Source organism: Opisthocomus hoazin, chromosome 8 (genome assembly GCF_030867145.1).
Source record: "Opisthocomus hoazin isolate bOpiHoa1 chromosome 8, bOpiHoa1.hap1, whole genome shotgun sequence".
NCBI lineage: Eukaryota > Metazoa > Chordata > Aves > Opisthocomiformes > Opisthocomidae > Opisthocomus > Opisthocomus hoazin.
In genome coordinates this window covers 46,821,920-46,841,317 of record NC_134421.1, presented here as the reverse complement: position 1 = coordinate 46,841,317, position 19,398 = coordinate 46,821,920, and positions in this window count along the sequence as shown.

The following is a 19,398-nucleotide window of genomic DNA, read 5'->3' as shown; positions in this document are numbered from 1 at the left end:
TATGCACATTATATAGTAATATGCACAGTATTATTAGTGGCAGTAATATACACTTTAGTGTATATTTCTATGCCTACCAATAACACTGCAATTAATTTTCTTATGTGGTGTATGATGCCACATGGCAGAAGGCAGAGAAGTTTATTCTCAGCAATAGTAATAGCATGTGAATATAAATACAGACATCAATTTAAGGTAGTGCTGACATGCCCTACACCTCCCATATATCAAAAACTAAGTTATGTAGGTATACAGCAGAGTCATCTCTCACTTACAATAATTTTATTCTTATCTACCAGCACTGATTTTAATGAAGTTTCTTTGATTTACACTGGTTAGCAAAGACAGTGAGGTCTATGTTATACAGATATATAAAAGTAATGGACTGAAAGAGGCAGACACCTAAAAAACTGAGGCCTTAAAAAATGTGGTTATGTAGAAGTACACACTAAATCATGGTAATTTGTGAGTACTTGTCTCAGATGACAGCCATGTTAGAAACAGTTGAAAACTTATCTCTAGAAATACATGACAACAATTACTACAGTTATATACTTTCTGGATAAATCCTAGTGGTAAAAAACTGCACGTATAAACAAGGCAGTATATCTGTGTACAACTGCTGTTTAAGTGAATGGAGTAAATATTACAGTGTACTAGCAAATTCCATACAACCCTGTATTACTTCCACTATCAAGCTTGATATGTCACGTACCATGAAGAAAAACATTTGCAATGAAGGGTTGTAATTGGAGAAAAATAACATGTGCTTGGGATCAAGCCAGAGGAAAACCAAGGAAGGACTCACTTCAAAAGCACTTTCAGCTACAACTTGTCTTTTTCCAGAAAGATCATAAACAAATGAAACATTGTTACCAGAAAATGCCAGTTCTCAAAATCAGAACTTTCCATGGAAGAGAAGATTAGTGTTTATTCAACTTTGACAAAGCACACACACATACTGAATTTTTCTTTCCACTTCACCTTATGATCCCTCTGGCTTTCCAGAAACCCTGCAACTTCTGACAGCCTTTCCTCTTGCTCATGATACAGATTCCCTTGCTTGAAAGTCTTAAAAGAGACATCAGGGAAAATATCCATTCAGCTCTAAAAAAAGCTGAAAAATCTAATATCTTATCTATATTCTCTATAGTATCATTTCAGCAATCGCAAATCTCAAACAGTAACTGGTATAAAATAAAAAGTCAACAAGGAATATTTATTACCACTGTCTAGGAGGAAGTGGGATTTTTCCCATAGTATATTTTCAGACAATCTAAAAAGAGATATCACCTTCAATTTATTACTATTTTGTTTTGTATGCCACATTTAACATAAATTCTTTTGCACTGATGGGAATTCACATTATTCAGTAAATGCTGAACTTGGTAGCTTAAGCATCCAATTCTTAGGGCAAATAGAGTACATCTGAATTCACACTGCCTCCATCTTAAAATGGAGAAGTTTGAGCAAAAGCATACATGTATTTGTTTAAGCTATTTCTTTTTGGCTTTGGTGGATTTGTCCTTTAAAAAATAATGTATTTTTCTATATGATAATCTTTCTGTGTCTACATCATTGCTGTACCTGAGAACTGAATGCTAATGTCTCTTTGTAGACAGAAAGAGCAAAAAGGTTATTCTTGTTGTTCTTTGGTTTGGTTTTGTTGGTGGCTGGGTTTTTTTGCTAAAGATATATGTTTAGCTACTCTGTATCAGTACCAAACTACAAGAAAAGAAGTTCATGAACAGATACAATGCAAAATTCTTCTTTCTTTTGCAGATATGCTAGTTTTCTTGTGGCTATACACTAGATAACATGTTACAGCAAGCTCGCATTATGCTGTGTAGGTGCATAAGCATTTGCGGCTTTTAGTTAAATGTAAAAACAGAAAAATAATAAGTGAAAACTTTATTATATTTGGAGGAAATGACTTGCCATATTCATCAGGGTTTTTTAGTTTTATATATGTCTAAACACACACATACACAAAGTGCAAAGGGCTACAAGGTCTTAAATTAGCCTCGGATTTTTTATGTTTCACACGTCTAAATAGGAGCCTGCTTATAAACACCTTATGTTACTGAACCTCCTTCTTAGCCTTATTCCTGTTACAATGTAAGTTGCTCAAGAAATTGTGACTTTGATATGTCCATAGTCAGGAAAGAAAAGCAAGATGACAGAGGCTGATGATGAACAAGGAAGGTAAATAAATGTCCCTGGGCTGTGCTTTTTATTATTGTTGGGTTTCACTGGATTATAAAAAAGGACAGTACTAAAAATAAATCTGAGCAAATAGCACAGTTTACACAGTGTTACTATGTACGAAACATCCGTCTACTCACAGGAAGTCACTGGCAGGCCGTATCATCTCTTCATTTAGTGCAAGGGTCTTCATTAGCTAACGATCATGATTTGCCTTTGCCAAGTTTCTAGAAAATGCCTATCTTTTTCCTATTTACTCCTCCCATTCTACAATAACTATTTCAGAACACTACTCTGCTTTTGCTTTATTATTTAATTTATATATTTTTAACCTATACTATGGTATAGCAACAATCTGGTACAGCTGCTAGGTTTAAAGCTGGTCATGTTTTAAAAGAACTTTGGAGCAACAACAGTGTACCAGTCCTAATTTCACAATTGATTTACTGGATAGATTATGCTGTGCTAGGACAATTTGAACTGTCTGAAGGAAGTGAAGCCAGAGTTGTTTGTCTGACTCAGACCTTCTGCACAGTTGATGGGTATCGCTAGTCTGAGAGAAAGAAAGCAGAGATAAAGTACCAGGACTGGCTGAAAACCATGTTTGTATTTCTGAAAAAGAAAATTAGCTCCTATTATATGTCATTTCTTAGTTCAGGAGGCAGAAGTTCATCCACTTCCTTGTACATAAATAAGATTGCATCAAAATTATACTTGATTCTCATCAGTTTATTTTCTTGAAGAAACAACCTATCAATTCCTCATTTACTGGCTGTTTTTACAATAATGTGCGCTATTAGTTTAGCCATTGTAAACACAACTATATATGGCTAAAGACATGTAATTGAAATATTCACCACAGAACAAAAATATTTCAGAATATTTAGTTTGGCAGAAGCAAACTAGACTTTGACTTTCCCCTGAAAAAATATTACACTAAATTTAGCAGTCTTGGGACAATTATGTGTCCCAGAGATGTATCATGGAAGAGAAATACTTTTCAGCAATCTATACTGATTACAGTCCATAGAATTACTGTCTGAAAATTAGATATTAGGAAGTTTTATTATTCACCCACTGCTCTTGCACAACAAGACTCTTATTCAATGGCTAAGAGCTTATGTACTGTTCTTTTCATTTCACCTTATATTTGCTCTCTATTTAAATAAGATAGCAGAGACTTTCTAGTGTCTGTGGTTTTCTACCTTTTAAATCCTAAAACACAAACAAACAAAAAAAAAATGAACTCCAGTAAACCCACTACTATCTGTTCACAAATTTAGAAAGCTGACTTTGCATAATTATTTTTTTATCTAGGAAAGAGAATCGTAGAACATTTCTTTTAAACCTCTCTACTAGATTTTAACTAGATTAAACTGGCGTCTCATCAGAAGCATCATCTGGTACCAGAAAAGGTCACATTGTTGACCGAATTTCAATATCCAATACAGCAGCATTCCGCACTTTGACTCACAGATTTTTGTGAAGTCTGTAATACCTATAGACTTTCCAGATTCACATATGTTTCATCATTGCTGGTCCACTTTGTGTGGACCACCTCTCCTACAAGCTCTTGCATCAAAATTTTTTACCTTTATATCTCACTTAGAAACATGCTCTAAAGTGCAAAAGAAGTTAAGATTACTGTTATAAGAAGAGTTAAGATCTGTAAAATGGGCTGAACTGCTGTTTTTACAGCTGACTTCTGCGAGGCCAAATCATGATATGTCAGCACTAAAAGCTGTCATTGAGGTAACCGGAACCACTACCAGATTAGGTCTCAGTCTGGGCTAGAATTAGCGTTCTGATGTGTTAAAAAAATTTGAGATCCTTCTGGGTTCAAAGAGCAAGCTAAGGCCTGTTCCCAGGCCTGGTTCAGATATATTATCTTGAAGGTTGGTCTGCTCTCTGGTGGCTGGGATTAGAAATAAGATTTGGGATATGCAGACTGAAGATCTTTTTAACTGATGGCTAATACATATTTAAGATGAAGAACAATGTGAACAGAACTAATGATTTAATGTTGGTACAAGGGTGGGAAAAATTCCTGATTTATCATTATGCTTAGAGCTGTTAGTAATGTATGAGAAAGCATATTCTGAATAACTCTGTTGGTGAAATCTGAAATGTTGGCAACGTTCAACAAGAGCAGATGTCAACAAGTCTTCTGATTCTTTTGTTTGATGGGGTGTTGTTTGTCTCATGTTAGGGTTAGAATTACATTTTAGCAGTCACTTCGAGGAGCTGTATGCACTGACATGTTCTACAAGGCTCCCATGAGAATGTCAAGGGCTCATGGCACACTGAAAAAGCTTACTGACCTCCTGCTGCAACAGGAGGTCAGCTGTCTGTGATCCAAGGTCTATCTGACTACATCAGAACATTGTGACCTTGGCTCAGTTTTACTGAGAAAAATCTTATTAAGAAGTGAGAAAGTATGCAACAAAGTCAAGAAAGGCCAGAAAGAAAAAAAAAAAAGAAAAAAAAAGACAAGTATAATTGCCTGAACAGTAATAGTTGGCAGATCAGAGGCTCAAGAGGGAAAAAAAGTACTGACCCAAAAAGGTATAAAATATTAAAGGAAAAAGAAAAAAGAGAATCTGAAGATACAAACTCAAAAACAGTGAGGATCAGCTGATTTCAAGGAACAAGAGGGGCCAGCATTTGCACTGGTTGACTAAGGCTTGGTAGATGTCTTATCAGGATCATGAGCTTACCACTGTAGTTTCTTAATGTTAGATATCTATTGCGTGCATTAGCTAACCAGTAATTGCTTTATACACAGAGATGTTTCCTGCTTACCAACTCTTTGCACACCACAAAAGTTGCCTGCATGAAGCAATAAAGTAAGGGAGTAAACAGCTGAGTAAACAAATCTGATCAGTTACTAAGACAACCAAAGTTTTAGTTTTAGCAGTGAAGACTTCAATATCAGGGTCTGAAAGTTTTCATGGAACCTGGAAAATCTGTAGGGACAAAATGAAGTTAAATGTTTGTAAGCCCAGTATTTATAGACTGGGTAAAAGGCAACATAAGCCTTGGCCTCCGAATAGGTTGAGTGTTAAGGTTCCAATTTGGACAAACTGGTTTCACTGATCCATGATAAAAGTCAGTTCCGACATTAAAGCTTGGATAAGAGCATTTGTGAAAGCACATCTTCTACACCCAGTTTAATGCTGGATCCTTGAAATTCCAAGTAAAAGAGGGCTGACAGCTGTAGAGATTAACCACAGTTAACAGTCCAATGCTAATAAGTTTGCCTGCTCTGTTCTTAAGGCTGGGCTTTAGCACAGGAATGAAAGTCAGATCATAAGCTGTGGAATAGCCTCTTCTTGTGGATTCTGAAAGGCCTGGAGGAGCATTGATTAGGGACTAATACTGTAAGGTGGGCTCTGAAATGGTATGCTTCTTCTCACTGTAATTAAAAGCTGGGATAAAACTTAGGGATTATGAAAGTGTGCATGGAAAAGCTATGATTTGTTATTTCTGTATCACTGTCTATGGAGCGCAGAGAACTGATTTTTTGTTACTGTTCCTACTGGTGGTGTAAACTTCTAAGGCTCAGGTTAGGATTACAATCAGTGTTACAGCTGGAAATACCCTTTTAACAGGTGAATATACAAAAGGTGAATAATGTTTTCAATGAGGATATGTTTTCTATTTTGTATTTTAAATCCAGGTTAGGCTTAGGGATAGGGTTAGGATTTGGGAAAATTTAGACTGAAGAATCAGTTTTATGATTCCTAGCAGTCGTACGGGAATAAGACAAGAGCTAACTGTAACATGCAATTGCTGGTCCTGCTCCGTGTGTAGTTATCTTAACTATAATTAATGAAAGCACAAGGTTCAAGGTCCATATCCTAGGGTGAAAGTTTCAGGGCTTTGTTGTCTGATCAGTCCTGCAGATCTTTCCAGAGTGAAGTGAGGGCTGGCTCAAGTAGGAACAATTTGTCAGTTTGACCGCTAAGAATACTTCACTTGGCTTTCAGGATACAGTGTGAATGAGGGTTCAAAGCAGTGTTTGATGAATTATTACACTTGTTACACCTCCTGCAAGGCCTCCAGATCCTGAAAGACTAAATGAAAGATGTCAGGGGCCTTACTTCTTTACTACAGCACCAACTGTCTTGCTAATCAACAACGAAAGGCTTAGGATAGTTAAAATTCAGGTTCATTGAAGCCTAGTCCAAACACCTGCAAAAATCTGCAGTGAAGAGGGATGATGACAGCTCATCACATCTTTTTCGGTACCCGGGAAAACAAGTTTGTCCAGCTGATGATTGTGGTTAGGGAGAATATTCAGGCAAGTGAAGGTTCACAGGTGTATTTACTGATTATTCCACAAAAGCTGCAGAAGACAAGAAATTATGACAGCAGAAGTTGATGTGCTATTACTCCTATTAATTTAAATAGTTGTTCTACCTTAATTTTGGTTTAAATTTTAAGCCAGAGTTAGACTGTGTTCTCAATCCAGCTCTACACATTTGCATTTATTGGTGGGTCCGTTAAAGTTTACAAACATAATACTGGCTGATAGTAAGAGAAATTAGTTTCCAAATGAGATGCAGTTAAATGGCCTTTGATAAAATTCAGCACTGTGCTGGCATTACAAGTTGGCAAAGCAGAGGCTGAGATCTGTGTTTCTTGATTGATCTTGGAAGGTCTTTTACTGCAATTTAAGGACAGATAACAGACCTATTGCTCTGTCAGACATGGGTCTGATTGCTTGGTCTGTAACTGAGATCAGGGTTTGGGAATGAAAACAGAAGATTTTCATGGAATATTTCAGAAAGAAAAATGATGGCTGTATCTATCCGAGTTTTCATCATTTGTATAGGGGGAAAGCTGCACTGCATTAAGCCTTGGTTTACAGTTTGAATCAATGAAAGCGTTGGTCTTAGTGACAGAAAAAGCTTAGGTTGAATGTGGGTTTTTTTTGATGTTGATGAATTCCAGAAGTCCTATGAGACTAAGCAAGTTACTGAAGAAAATAGGAACTTAAGCCATACTGCAATATCTATCTAGGGAGTGATCACATGGTCCGTAAGTCAGGCCAGTGTTTGGGCTAGGGCTGCATTTAGCTACACTGAGGTTAAGTAGGGGAAAACAATTTGTTGGAGTCTCCTCAGTCCAGCTGTTTTAGAAAGAGCTGATTCTAACAGAGGTGATAAAGTTTTACCGTCAAACAAAGGTTGACCTATGTTCGTTAGGTTTAGGATTGGGTTTCAGCCAGGTAAATGTAGATGTATGGACAGTAGTGTTTGTCTACTGCTTTTGGCTGAGATGGAATTAATTTTCTTCACAGTAGCTTTTATGAGGCTATGTTTTGGATTTGTGCTGAAAACAGTGTTGATGATAACACACCAATGTTCTAGCTATTGCTGAAATGTGCTTGCACAATGTCAAGGTCTTTTCTGATTCTCACACTGCCCCACCAGCGCATAGGCTGGGGGTGCACAAGAAGCTAGGAGGTTGCATAGCTGGGACAGTAGACCCCAACTGACCATCACACTCAGCAATAAAACCTGCAGGAAGGAGGAAGAGGGGATGTTCAAAGTTATGGCATTTGTCTTCCCAAGTAACCATTATGTATGATGAAGCCCTGCTGTCCTGGAAATGGCTGAACAGCTGCCTCCAGATGGGAGGTAGTGAATGAATTCCTTATTTTGCTTTGCATGCATGGGTAGCTTTTGCTTTACCTATTAAACTCTTTTTGTCTCAACTGACAAGTTTTCTCACCTTTATCCTTTCGATTCTCTCCCTCTTCCCACTTGGGGGAGGAGGAATTTTGGAAAGCAAGCAGCTGTGTGAGGCTTTGCCTACCGGGTTTAACCCACAACACTTTGCTGAGAGCAGGCCTTCAGGCTGAGTTGAGAACACTGTGAAATGAACAGTTTTGTTAACTCTAAGACTGATGATTACTTTGGATCCTCACATAAAACACATCTTGCTTCACAGTAAAGCTTAGAACTAGGATTCAGGATTGCTGATAAACTTTTAAATTGTATTTTCAGCAAAAAACAATACTTCAGGATAACGCTTAAACAGGTACTAGCTTGAGCTGTTCTTTTAAGCAGTTTTCATGGGCATGAGGTATAGAACTCAAATGAAGTCTGTGATAAAAGGACAAGGACAGGGTTATTGCTTGGGAAGGTAGAAAATCATAAAATCATAGGATAGTTCAGGTTGGAAGGGACCTTTAAAGGTCATCTGGTCCAATTCCCCTGCAATGCGCAGGGAGATCTTCAGCTAGATCAGGTTGCTCAGAGCCCCATCCAACCTGACCTTGAATGTTTCCATGGATGGGGCATCTACCACCTCTCCGGGCAGCCTGTACCAGTGTTTCACCACCCTCATTGTCAGAAATTTCTAGTTTAAATCTACCATCTTTTAGTTTAAAGCTGTTACCCTTTGTCCTGTTGCAATAGGCCCTGCTAAAAAGTCTGTCCCTATCTTTCTTGTAAGCCCCATTTAAGTACTGAAAGGCCAGAATAAGGTCTCCTCTCAGCCTTCTCTTCTGCAGGCTGAACAACCCCAACTCTCTCAGCCCTTCCTCATAGCAGAGGTGTTCCAGCCCTCAGATCATTTTTGTCATCCTCCTCTGGACCCTCTGCAACAGGTCCATGTCCTTCCTGTGCTGAGGGCTCCAGAGCTGGACACAGGACTACAGGTGGGGTCTCACCAAAGCAGAGCAGAGGGGCAGAATCCCCTCCCTCGACCTACTGGCCACTCTTCTCATGATGCAGCCCAGGATACAGTTGGCCTTCTGGGCTGAGAGCGCACATTGTTGGCTTACATCCAGCTTTTCATCCACCAGTACACCCAAGTCCTTCTCGGCAGGGCTGCTCTCAATCCCTTCATCCCCCAGCCTGTATTGGTATCAGGGGTTGCCCCGACCCAGGTACAGGACCCCACACTTGGCCCAGTTGAACCTCATGAGGTTCACACAGGCCCATTTCTCAATCTTTTGAGAAGAGGCCTTCAGGTTAAGTTGAGGACTGACGTCACCTTGAGCACAGGGCTAAAAGTACATCTTATTCTCCAATCAGCTATTGCGTAGGCCTAAACTCTCCTAAACTGCAGAACTTCAGGTAAAAATTCACTTACATTTAGAAGTTAAACAGACAGAAAATTCAGATTTATTTTTTTTTGTAATTTTGTTTACAAATGGACTTAAGACACAGACATAAGCGGTCTTCAAAGGATTCTCCTGAGCTCATTTAAATCTTGACTTCTGTTTAGGCTTTGGGGTGGCTTCAGAAAAAATGAGAAAACAGAAGCAACATAATTTTTTTTTTTTAAGAGATACTCAGAATTGACATAAAGACACATTAGAACTCACAGGGCTGATAGATTCTAACAAAGCCTAGGGACAGGATAACTGTTATGGTTCTGTAATCAGGAGAAGTCAAAACTGATGTTATAGCCTAACTGAAAGAAACCTTTGAGATAGACAGGAACAAGCACATCATTGATCTAAACTGATAAAACTTAATCTTGTCTTGAGACACAAAACAAGAAGAGATCTAAAGTTATAGCTGAAGTTTGGATTCATTTACAGGAAAGAAGTCATAGAAATCTATTGTACTGAGGAGAACTTCAAAGAGACAAACTATACAGGCTTCATTTGAATGCGTCATTTCTTATCTGGTCCTGTTTAATGACCTAGACTTGCCTTAGGTAACCCTAGGTCAAGCTTCATATTATGGTTAAAGTGAGGATTATAGTTCAGTAAGGAAGGTAATGAAGGTTTTGCTTTGTTTTTTTTGGGAGGCACTCATTTAACTAATATCTGCTAGCATAACCAGAACTGTTTAACTTGCAGATAGATAAGCCTTCCTTGCAACCCTACACCTAGCAGCATCTCAGGGCCTGCCATGGACCGAAGCTCAGAACTTCCCAGCTCGCAGCCAGGACATCTCCTCTGCCTGTCTTTATGGCCTTTCTCACAAGGATTCTCCTCCGAGAACTCTCCCAGAAGTTTCTCACTAACCAAATCCAAGAGCCAAGCCCTCATCACTACTTCACTTCCAACGGCAGTGCCACACTCGGCAACTTCTACAAAATCAACTTGTCTCCTCACCTTAACTAGGAATATTCTTGCTTGCCAAGCTGCCTCCTCCTTTTTCGGCTATCTGGTTCAGGAAGCACTGCCCTAGGTTTAGCATAGACATCAGCCAGATTCAAAGGTCAAGCTTATCTGTGACCTCAAACCTACAGGCAGCTTCTTCAAAATACTTCCTTGATCAGCTCTCCAGCCTCCGGTTTACCACGTCCATACCGTTATACCAGGCTTAGCAGTCCCGGTCACGTAGTCCAGGTTTCATCTTTCTACTGTGGGTCTTGCCCAACCAACCTCTGTCCCAATTCTCTTGAAGACCTCTTCTGACAGCAAGAAGGGTTTTACAGCTCCAACCCATCAGCAACTAGGTCCTCATAAAGAGCTAAACCCACACCATCGCTCAGGACTAGATAATTTAGACGACACTGCAATTACTTTGCAATGAAAGAAAACCCTCTCTTCAATTTCAAAGGCCTCTTCTCAAAGCCATTCTTACAGTACTTCATAACATATACCAGAAGGGCCAAATTGTCTTGACTCAAATCACCAGCTTCAGACACACCATCACTCACGGCTCCTATACTAATCCTGGTTACGAAAGACAAGGAGATGGATAAGCCTTCACTCCGCCTTCAGCAAAGAGTGGCCCTGTTGAGACAGATTCCCAAATGGCTTGATTCCAAGTACCAACTTGGGAGAGTTGTTAGCCTTAGTTAAGCCTGAGGTCAGAAATCAGTCCAGAACATAAGTCAGAAGCAACACAAGAATGGAGAGGAGCCTCCTCCAGTTAAGGTGAGGGCTTTCGGTGTTTTTATCGGTACTACTAACTTTATGGATAGTTTAGACAAGTTATAAGTCCATACTGGAACACATTTACTCTTCAGCCTTGACCTATTAACTTCATACGTCTAGTTTGTCAGTTAATAGGTATCCACAGCCTTCTCCAGCAGTATGTATTATGGGGTCCATCTTGTGTCCATGCCCTGACCGCCTTTTAACACACGTCCAACAGTCAACAAGCCACAAAAATCAAACCAAATGATAGTGCCAGGTCTGCCAGACATCGCTCTGATAAATCAGTACAGTATTTCTTCACAACTTTTTGTCCAGCCTTCAGCCCAGACTCACTTATCGTCCCCTAGCCCTCGCTCACACCTAATCCTATAAATCATTTAGGAACATTTATACATGGCAGATCACCTTAGCTATTCATATGTAATCAAAGTAGTTAGGTAGTCAACTGAAATGCAAGCTCTTGTCCAAAATGAACTCTACAAAGTTATGGATCTTGTACCCTTTCTTTTGGAAAAGCCTTTCAATCTTACACAAAGTAGCACATATATTTTATCTCCAGTTCATGTTCTACATCTTACACAGCTCAGGTATACCCAGCAACCCAAGCTTACAACTGTCAACTAATTACATTAACTCGAGGGATTCTTCTGCAGTCATAGAAAAGTAGCAACCAGTTTAAGCTAAGACCTAGTTTTAAGATTTCATTGACATACTTTAATAAATTAACTCTGCTTGCAGACTGAGAGTATAAACTCTGAATTCTGGGGTTCTCCATGTCACTTGAATACGGCTAAATTTCTTCTTATCCTATCTGTAAGGCTCATGGTACCTCGGATAGACTGTCTATTCACAGAGAGGAACAACAATGAGCTTCAATCATTTTTCAAGCTCATGCACATGCTTTGTCGGAATTCCAACTGATAACTAAATGCAACTCTGAATGTTAATACTAGTCTATTCTTACTAGAATAGAACAAAATACAGTAAGGAATCACACATCAGGCCTTAACTCAGAAATTATCCAAGATTCCCAACCTTCTCCGAGCAAGCCCAAGTAACTCTAACCTCACCATAAACCCTAAACATGTCAGTCACAGGACTGAGAATCTCAGACATAGGAGGAGGAAAAAAAGAAATAAAACCAGTAGTTCTCCTTGATAAGGAGCTTCAGTCCTCTCTCAGCCTCGGATTTATCACATTGGTTGTCCTCAGCCTCCAAACAAGATCTTCGTTAACAAGACAGCAGCTCTGCTGCCCACAATGGGCAGTTCCAAAAGAGAACCTGATGTGTCCCAGACGAGTGCCTATCTTCATCTTAGCTTTGATTAAAAATGAAAAATAATTTAAAAAATTCTTCCCCTAATTGTACTTACAGTGACCTAACCTTGACTTAAACCTAAGCCTTCCCCTGGACTAAATGCTAAATGTAAATCAGGTATAGGATAGAAATTAGCCCCATTGAGCCAGTCAGCTGCCAGGAGTGCCACGACTTCAGCCAAGCCCTTCTGGAGCTGCTTGGCAGGAAGCAAGTCAGGTGCAATGGTTGCAGGACAACAAACACCCCACCACCACCAGGTAATAGGAAACTCTCTAGTTTTCTGGGATGAACATAAAACAAATTCTTGAAAAAAAGGTCCTTACTAAGTAACTGCAGAAATTAAGGGACGATAGAGAGTGTCAAGGAGAAAATCAGCAGAACAAGATAAAGTAACTAACAATTCCCCCCCCAAAACATAGCTGTAACGATACACACTTCCCTCTTCTATCCCCACACACATACCCCACACCCCCATTTTGGGGGATTTTAGGTAGGGCAATTTCTAAGCAGCCAGTTTCTTGGCAACTTCTGAAGTAGCATCTTATCCACAGATTGTAGTCATTTAATCTCAAGGCTCCCTCACCTATCCTGCTGAGGAGCAAACTTTCATGCAACTTGCTAACTTTCTGGGGATGGGGCAGGGAGTCCCATAGTGACTCCCAGTAGTTGCGGCTCATTCCCACTCCTCTAGCCACTTCTGCTCCTGCTTTTGTTCCTTCTACTGCTCTTTGCTGCTCTGAAATTTGAAGGCTTGCTAGCAATTTCTCTTCGCCTTACTTCAGCTCCTGAACAAAAAGCACACAAACCATGTGTGTATTATGCATAGTTCTCTTGCTTGCAATAGAAATGCAGAGCTCTCTATTTTTCTTCTACAGAAGACTCAAACTTTCTTCGTCATGATTTTTTTTTTCTCAAGATTGCAAGCTGTTGTCTTCTATTAAAACAACTACCTGTTCCAACCCCAATCACTGTAGATTAAATGGCACAAATTCTTCCATTTTGTGACATTAGTTCCTTCTAGTAGTAATGTGTTTAGAGCATAATTAACAACACACTTAAATTAAATGTTTCAGGCCTACCTGTTGATTCCCTTACTGATCACCCCATCTCTTTATCAGATGTGAACATCACCTCATTATTTTGGTCTCTTTTTTTTCTGTTAGGGTCTTTTCCTCCTGGGGGGATGACAGGTAAAGAGAATGGCTTTCACTTTCCTAGGGCCTGAGCTATCACATGTACATGCCTTTCATCCCCACTCCCTGCCAGATACCTGACAGCCTGACAAATCCTTTTCTATCACACCTGGACAGAACAAACCATACTTCTCATTTTCTCAGCTATCCAAAGCACATCAAATGCGTACTGTGTAGGTGAAGCCTTTATTAAGCCAAGGTTTTGGAGGTTTAGGGGTCTTTTGGTTGTTTTATTTTTTGCTTTGTAAGTTGATAACTTATTTTTTTATTTTGGATAATATAGTTACTGCTTCACACGTTTTGGATGAGAGAAGATGAACTTCTTGGGAGACTTCTTCTGACAAGATGTTTTTGACATCCATGACAAGATCCTTCTTCCATGATGAAAAAGGTGAGTTTTCCCTCCTAGGAGAGATCTGATGAAGACAGCTCAGGTCTCCTGACTGTCTTTCAAATGTCTTTTGATGCACGGTATTTGAATTGAAAAAATTTTTTCTCCTATCTACCAGATGTCAACAGAACGTTTCCTCCAGGTGGGCCACTCTGCAGGAGATCTCTGCAAGGGGGATGAGGAAGGATGAAGGTCATGAAAGCTGTGCTTTCTCTGTAAGCCTCAGAACCAACAATAATTCATAAGTCTAGACTGGCAGCAAAGAAAATAAATAAAAAAATCAATAAACTGTTTAATTACAGATTTTTCAGAATACTGCCATTCCCTGAAAATTAACCTTTACAGAGATTCAAGCAATCAATTAGCTCTTGCTGAATTTACCCCTTATTCTACATATGGGATGTGCAGGATGCAACACTACCACTTGTCATGTCCTACTTTTCCAAAACCTAAAAAGAACAATCGCTTCTCAAACTATATTAAGAATGCATCTTCTCCTGCTGTTCATGGTCCTTTCTTTACACTGTTGAAGACATCTTAAATCTAGTTCCCTGAAACAGAACCTAACCATACCTTAAATAAAAGAATACCAACTAACTCTATTCACTCCAAAAAACACTTCAGTTATTTGAGACACAAATAGTGAGCCTGAAGAATGAAATGCCAAATTTCAGTACTCAGAAAGGGAATACAGACAGGCAGTTAATTACCACCTTTCCTCAAGCGCACTGTCTTCTGCTTCATACTAGTCCTCAAAGGTCTGAAAGTTTGTGTCTTGGCCAGATATGGGCAGGTTTTCACAGACAGAAAAGAAATCTCTAACCCACAGGTCAGCTTCCAGCCAAGTATCTATTGTCTGCTCTAATACCACAGGGACTCTACAGCATTTAAGGAAAAATCATTGGTGTTTTCCCTTATTGTTGTTCTTGGAAATAGCTTTGCTATCTTGGCTGAAGTATCCAGCAGAGAAAGACAGTTGGATACAGGCATTTTTCTTAAAAAGTTTCTGCCTCATGTTGTAGAAGTGTGACAGACTTACAAAATCTGAAACAAGATGCTATAATTACAAGTACCCACCAGTCCCATTTAGAATAATGACTAGAGAAGCACTATATTCTGTGTGCTTTTTTAACAAGGACTAAAAAAAATTACAAATTTAAATGAAAAGTGAAAAATAAATTTTTAATTTTAAGATTTTAGCCTTGAAAGAGAGAAAACAAAACTTTACACCATAAAAACTCTTGCAAGCTACGAAGTATTAACTAATCCCAGATACACGCTGTAAGCTTAGACAAGCTTCTGGGTTGAGCTGGTATTGTAGACAAGGCAGCATCACCTTCTCAAATTTAAGAAACAAACAAGCATTCAAATACCTTTGCTGAAACCAACTGTCCTCTAATTCAATAATCAAGGCTTAAGAACAAGTTCCAGACAGGTTTTTTTCAACCAATATGAGACATACTAATGAAATAACTTTCATTTCTCATTCAGCAATGCGGTAATACTCAAAAATCTTTGCAATCTGTTCTTGAACCAAATTAAGTACTAGAGCACCTGGAGCATTTCCAAATGCAGGGAGAAGAACTTTGGGGTCAATAGGATTAATTCCCAGTTCCTAGGCTTTACTGTGCCAATAGCACAGAGAGTGTGATAGGTTTCTTCAGCAATTTTGTGCTAGTCTTAAAGGAATTTTCTCTCCTAATGTGTAAAATCAGTCAAGAACATGTGAACTGGCAGGCTAACTAATAAATCCATAGGCACTTCTGCTACTGTTCACCATACATGTGGTGAGTACCAGAGAACCACATACTACCCTCAAGAAAATAACTTCAGTTCTTCAGTGCTAAGAGGTTTTTTGTTTGTTTGTTGGGTGGGGAGGGGGGGGGTGGCATTCGAGTTTTTTTTAACTGCTACTCTCACTGCTCTAAAGTACTACTCAGTACTTTATCACTACTAGGGAGAGGCAGGTGACAAAGTAGAAGGGAAGAAAAACTGGTTGTGATCTAACGATGCACAAACACTCTAATTTACTTTCAACAAGTAGATCTTAATTTTTATTAACCTAGTGTTAGGCAAACACTTTATAGTAATACGCTGTTTAACAAACAGAAAGCAAAATAAGTTCTTAATAGCTGAAAAGTGAAATGGTATTTTTCAGATTCATGTTAAATTTAAACCAGCACTATGGAAATTTTCACCAGCCAAGACAAAGATTTCAGCAGTAACGTAACACTCAACATCAGAAATTGAAGCAAAACTAGCTCCCACTCCCCAAAATCTACTTTTAGGTTTTTATTATTTAGGTTTTTATTACCTAATTCCACTCTGATACAAAAAACAAAAGTGCTGAAAAAACACACTATTTTTTTGGGGGTGGGGAGGATACTTGAGGGTGTTGGAAATAGATGGCAGGGTGGCGAAAGATTCTGGAACTACTGCTCAAGTTCAGAATTGCCATGCAAATGCTTGGTATTGATCTGAAACTAAGTTTTCTGCTAAATGCATTATCTATTCAGAATGGCTGATTTAACAGATCTAAGTGTCCCAAAGACTGAAGAAGTCAGATTTTGATATTATCTATAGTGTATATATAGAGTATATATTCAGATGCTACCAGTATAATAATGTCTTTGAATTTATGAAGATTTTCATATATTACAGCATGAAAAGGGAGAACTACTGAAATGAGAGGCAAGATTAATCAACGTATTGGATTGATTTACATAATGACATTTCCCCTTAGCTATTCTGAGTAATTTCATTCACTAAAGAGAATCAGATAGTCATTTTCATTTACCAGTATGTCAGTGATTTCTGCACAGACTTTGAATATCTACATTCATTTAGCTACATCCCTGTTTGAATGAGGTTTAGAATGATTCACAAAGGCATTTGAGCTGTCATTTCCACCTGAATTCTGGAGGTTAGTTTCTGCTCTGCAATCACAATGAAAATGCGTAAAATAAAAGGATACATTGGCTACAGATAAAGCATACCAAAGTCAGCACAACTGGTAATTTTTTCCGTAAGTGATTCGAGCAATACTAATACAAGGTTATGCCATCACCTCTACTTTACCACTTTATTTATTTTTTTAAATAACAGATTACATCACAGCTAAGGCTGTAAGATGACTTTTCGGGCAGTTCTGTGGAACATAAAAATACTTGTGGGTTTTGCAGCTTTCTTAAACAGATTTTTCATCCCAGAGTCTACTGCACATACTGTGGTGTTCTTTTACTTCAGGTTTCACCTTGTATTGACAGAACGTGGATATAGGTCTTTTCCCACTGAAAGTGGCGCAAATTTATGTGGAAAAATCTGTACTTAAAAAAAATAAGTTTTCACTTTACAGCAGGAAGAGAAATTATTATTTATTCAAAGGGTGAAAATGCAGGCAAGAGTGTGGGTGCATCTCTGCAGGGCATGAGAAGTGATTCCAGAGGTGCCCAGACACCCAACACCCTGAAGGAAGCCTAGGACACCAGTACCCCCAGCGCCTCTCGTGGGAGGGCCCTTTCTATGCCCTGGAAGACATCGCAGAGAGCAACACACTGGCAAGAAGCGCACGTGCGTTAGTCCCTGCTCTCTCACCAGAGCTGGGGGCCCCCGCTCCAGCAGGCAGATCACACCTGCCCTGATCAGGATGTGGACCTGTGAATACCCTCTCAGACAGTGCCATCTAAGCCACCTTGCTCCTTTCTCACAGACACCAGGAAGAGAAGGAAATGCGTAAAACGAAGAGACCACCACAACTGTCATGAGCTCAGCAAAGCTCCCCAGGCACACAGACCCCAGCTCCACCACCTTCTTTAACCTTTCCCTGGATTAAACAAGGAGGCCCTTTGTCCCAGCCCTTCTTTTGGGCTGGTGTGGCTGGCCATGTTCAGCAGTGGACACAGAGACTCTGCAAGCAGGATATACACAGCATTAAAGTAGAAACCGGTGGCTTGTTGGCTAAGCCATACAGAAGGCGGCTGGGATTTAGTGATCTGTAAGGTGAGACATTAGCATTCTCCCAGCCCGAGGGGGCCCCTCAGGGTCTTTGCTGGCCAGACAAACACCAGTGCAGCAAGGAAGGGACAGCCTGCACGGCTCCAGGAATGGCTCCTCTGCACTGCCAAGGTGCAGTCTTCCACCAGCCCCACCAACACCGATGACTTGACCCAATTACCCAATGATCCTGACTAGCCTCCTTTCGCCTTCACCCACTTCGTGCCTTTTAAGGTTTTCTCTTTCCCCATTGTTTTTTATGCTTCTCCATCCTTGAGCTACTGATGATCTGGTCTGAACTTTCTTACCACTGGCTATAATTTTATCCTTCTTCACCTTTGAAAAGAATTTCTCACAGGTCTTCTTCAGCAGTGTGAGCAAGGTTGTGAAGCCGGGCCAAGTCAGAGCTGGACCTCAGAGCCTTGGGACACAGGCAGTTAGACCTTTAAGATAGGAGTGGGTGTTTCAGCAGTCGTTCTTCCTTCACCTTGTCCCAATATGATCTGCATGGCATAGGCCTATTTTTGTAAATCCTGCCTAGGATCATGCAGAGGATAAACTTCAATGGTTCACAACTGTTAGGATTCAATAGCAGAGATACAGGGTCTTACCTACTGGAATTTAAATGCCTGCAAGGCAGGCAGGATTTAGAAGGTATTGCACTTAGATTCAAGTGTTTAATGTAAGAAATAGAGATCCAAACATTCCTCAGTGATTAAACATATTTGTGAGTTGTTTTTTTTTTTAACCTAGAAGGCAACGTAGACGGGGAAAAACAGCACTTACTGCAAGGTACGTGCCAAAGGAGAAGAGACAGCAAAGCACATTCTGGTGTCGTTGCTTGACTTTTTCCAGTGCATACAAAAGATATCCAGGGAAAATGCATTTGGCTTACAAGGAGAGCAGAATTTCTCTGCCCGTTCACTATTCACCCTTTGCTCCATTTGGAAAGGAAATTCCAGAAATATCAGCTAGCAGTTCTAATTGCAGAAAACCAAGGTTGAGATATCACAATACAGAAGAAAAGTAATGTAGGTCAGGAGTAATGACAAATATTCCATTGGTCTTTATAGAACTAGCCAATATCTGTGATAAATCTACTTATGTATGTCTCCAGAAAATAAATGGCTGTGTTTGCTCAAACCATATTTGACTCAGCTTCAAAAAACAGTTTCATTTATGTCCATTAATTCACCTTCAGTTTCAGAAGAAGGGTTCAGTGGGTTTCTATTTCCTCTGAAGTACTGAGCTAGGTAATTGTTATGTCCCTGAGTTGCAAGAGGCACCCAGGTGCTTCACATATTTCTATTTTTACCCAAGCTTTACACTTCAGGTAATTGATGCATAAGGAAAATCACAACCACAATCCATCAAACTTGTTTCAGCATGTGTCTAGCCACGTACAGGTTCAAACAGACTTCAAACAGAGTAAGTGTCATAC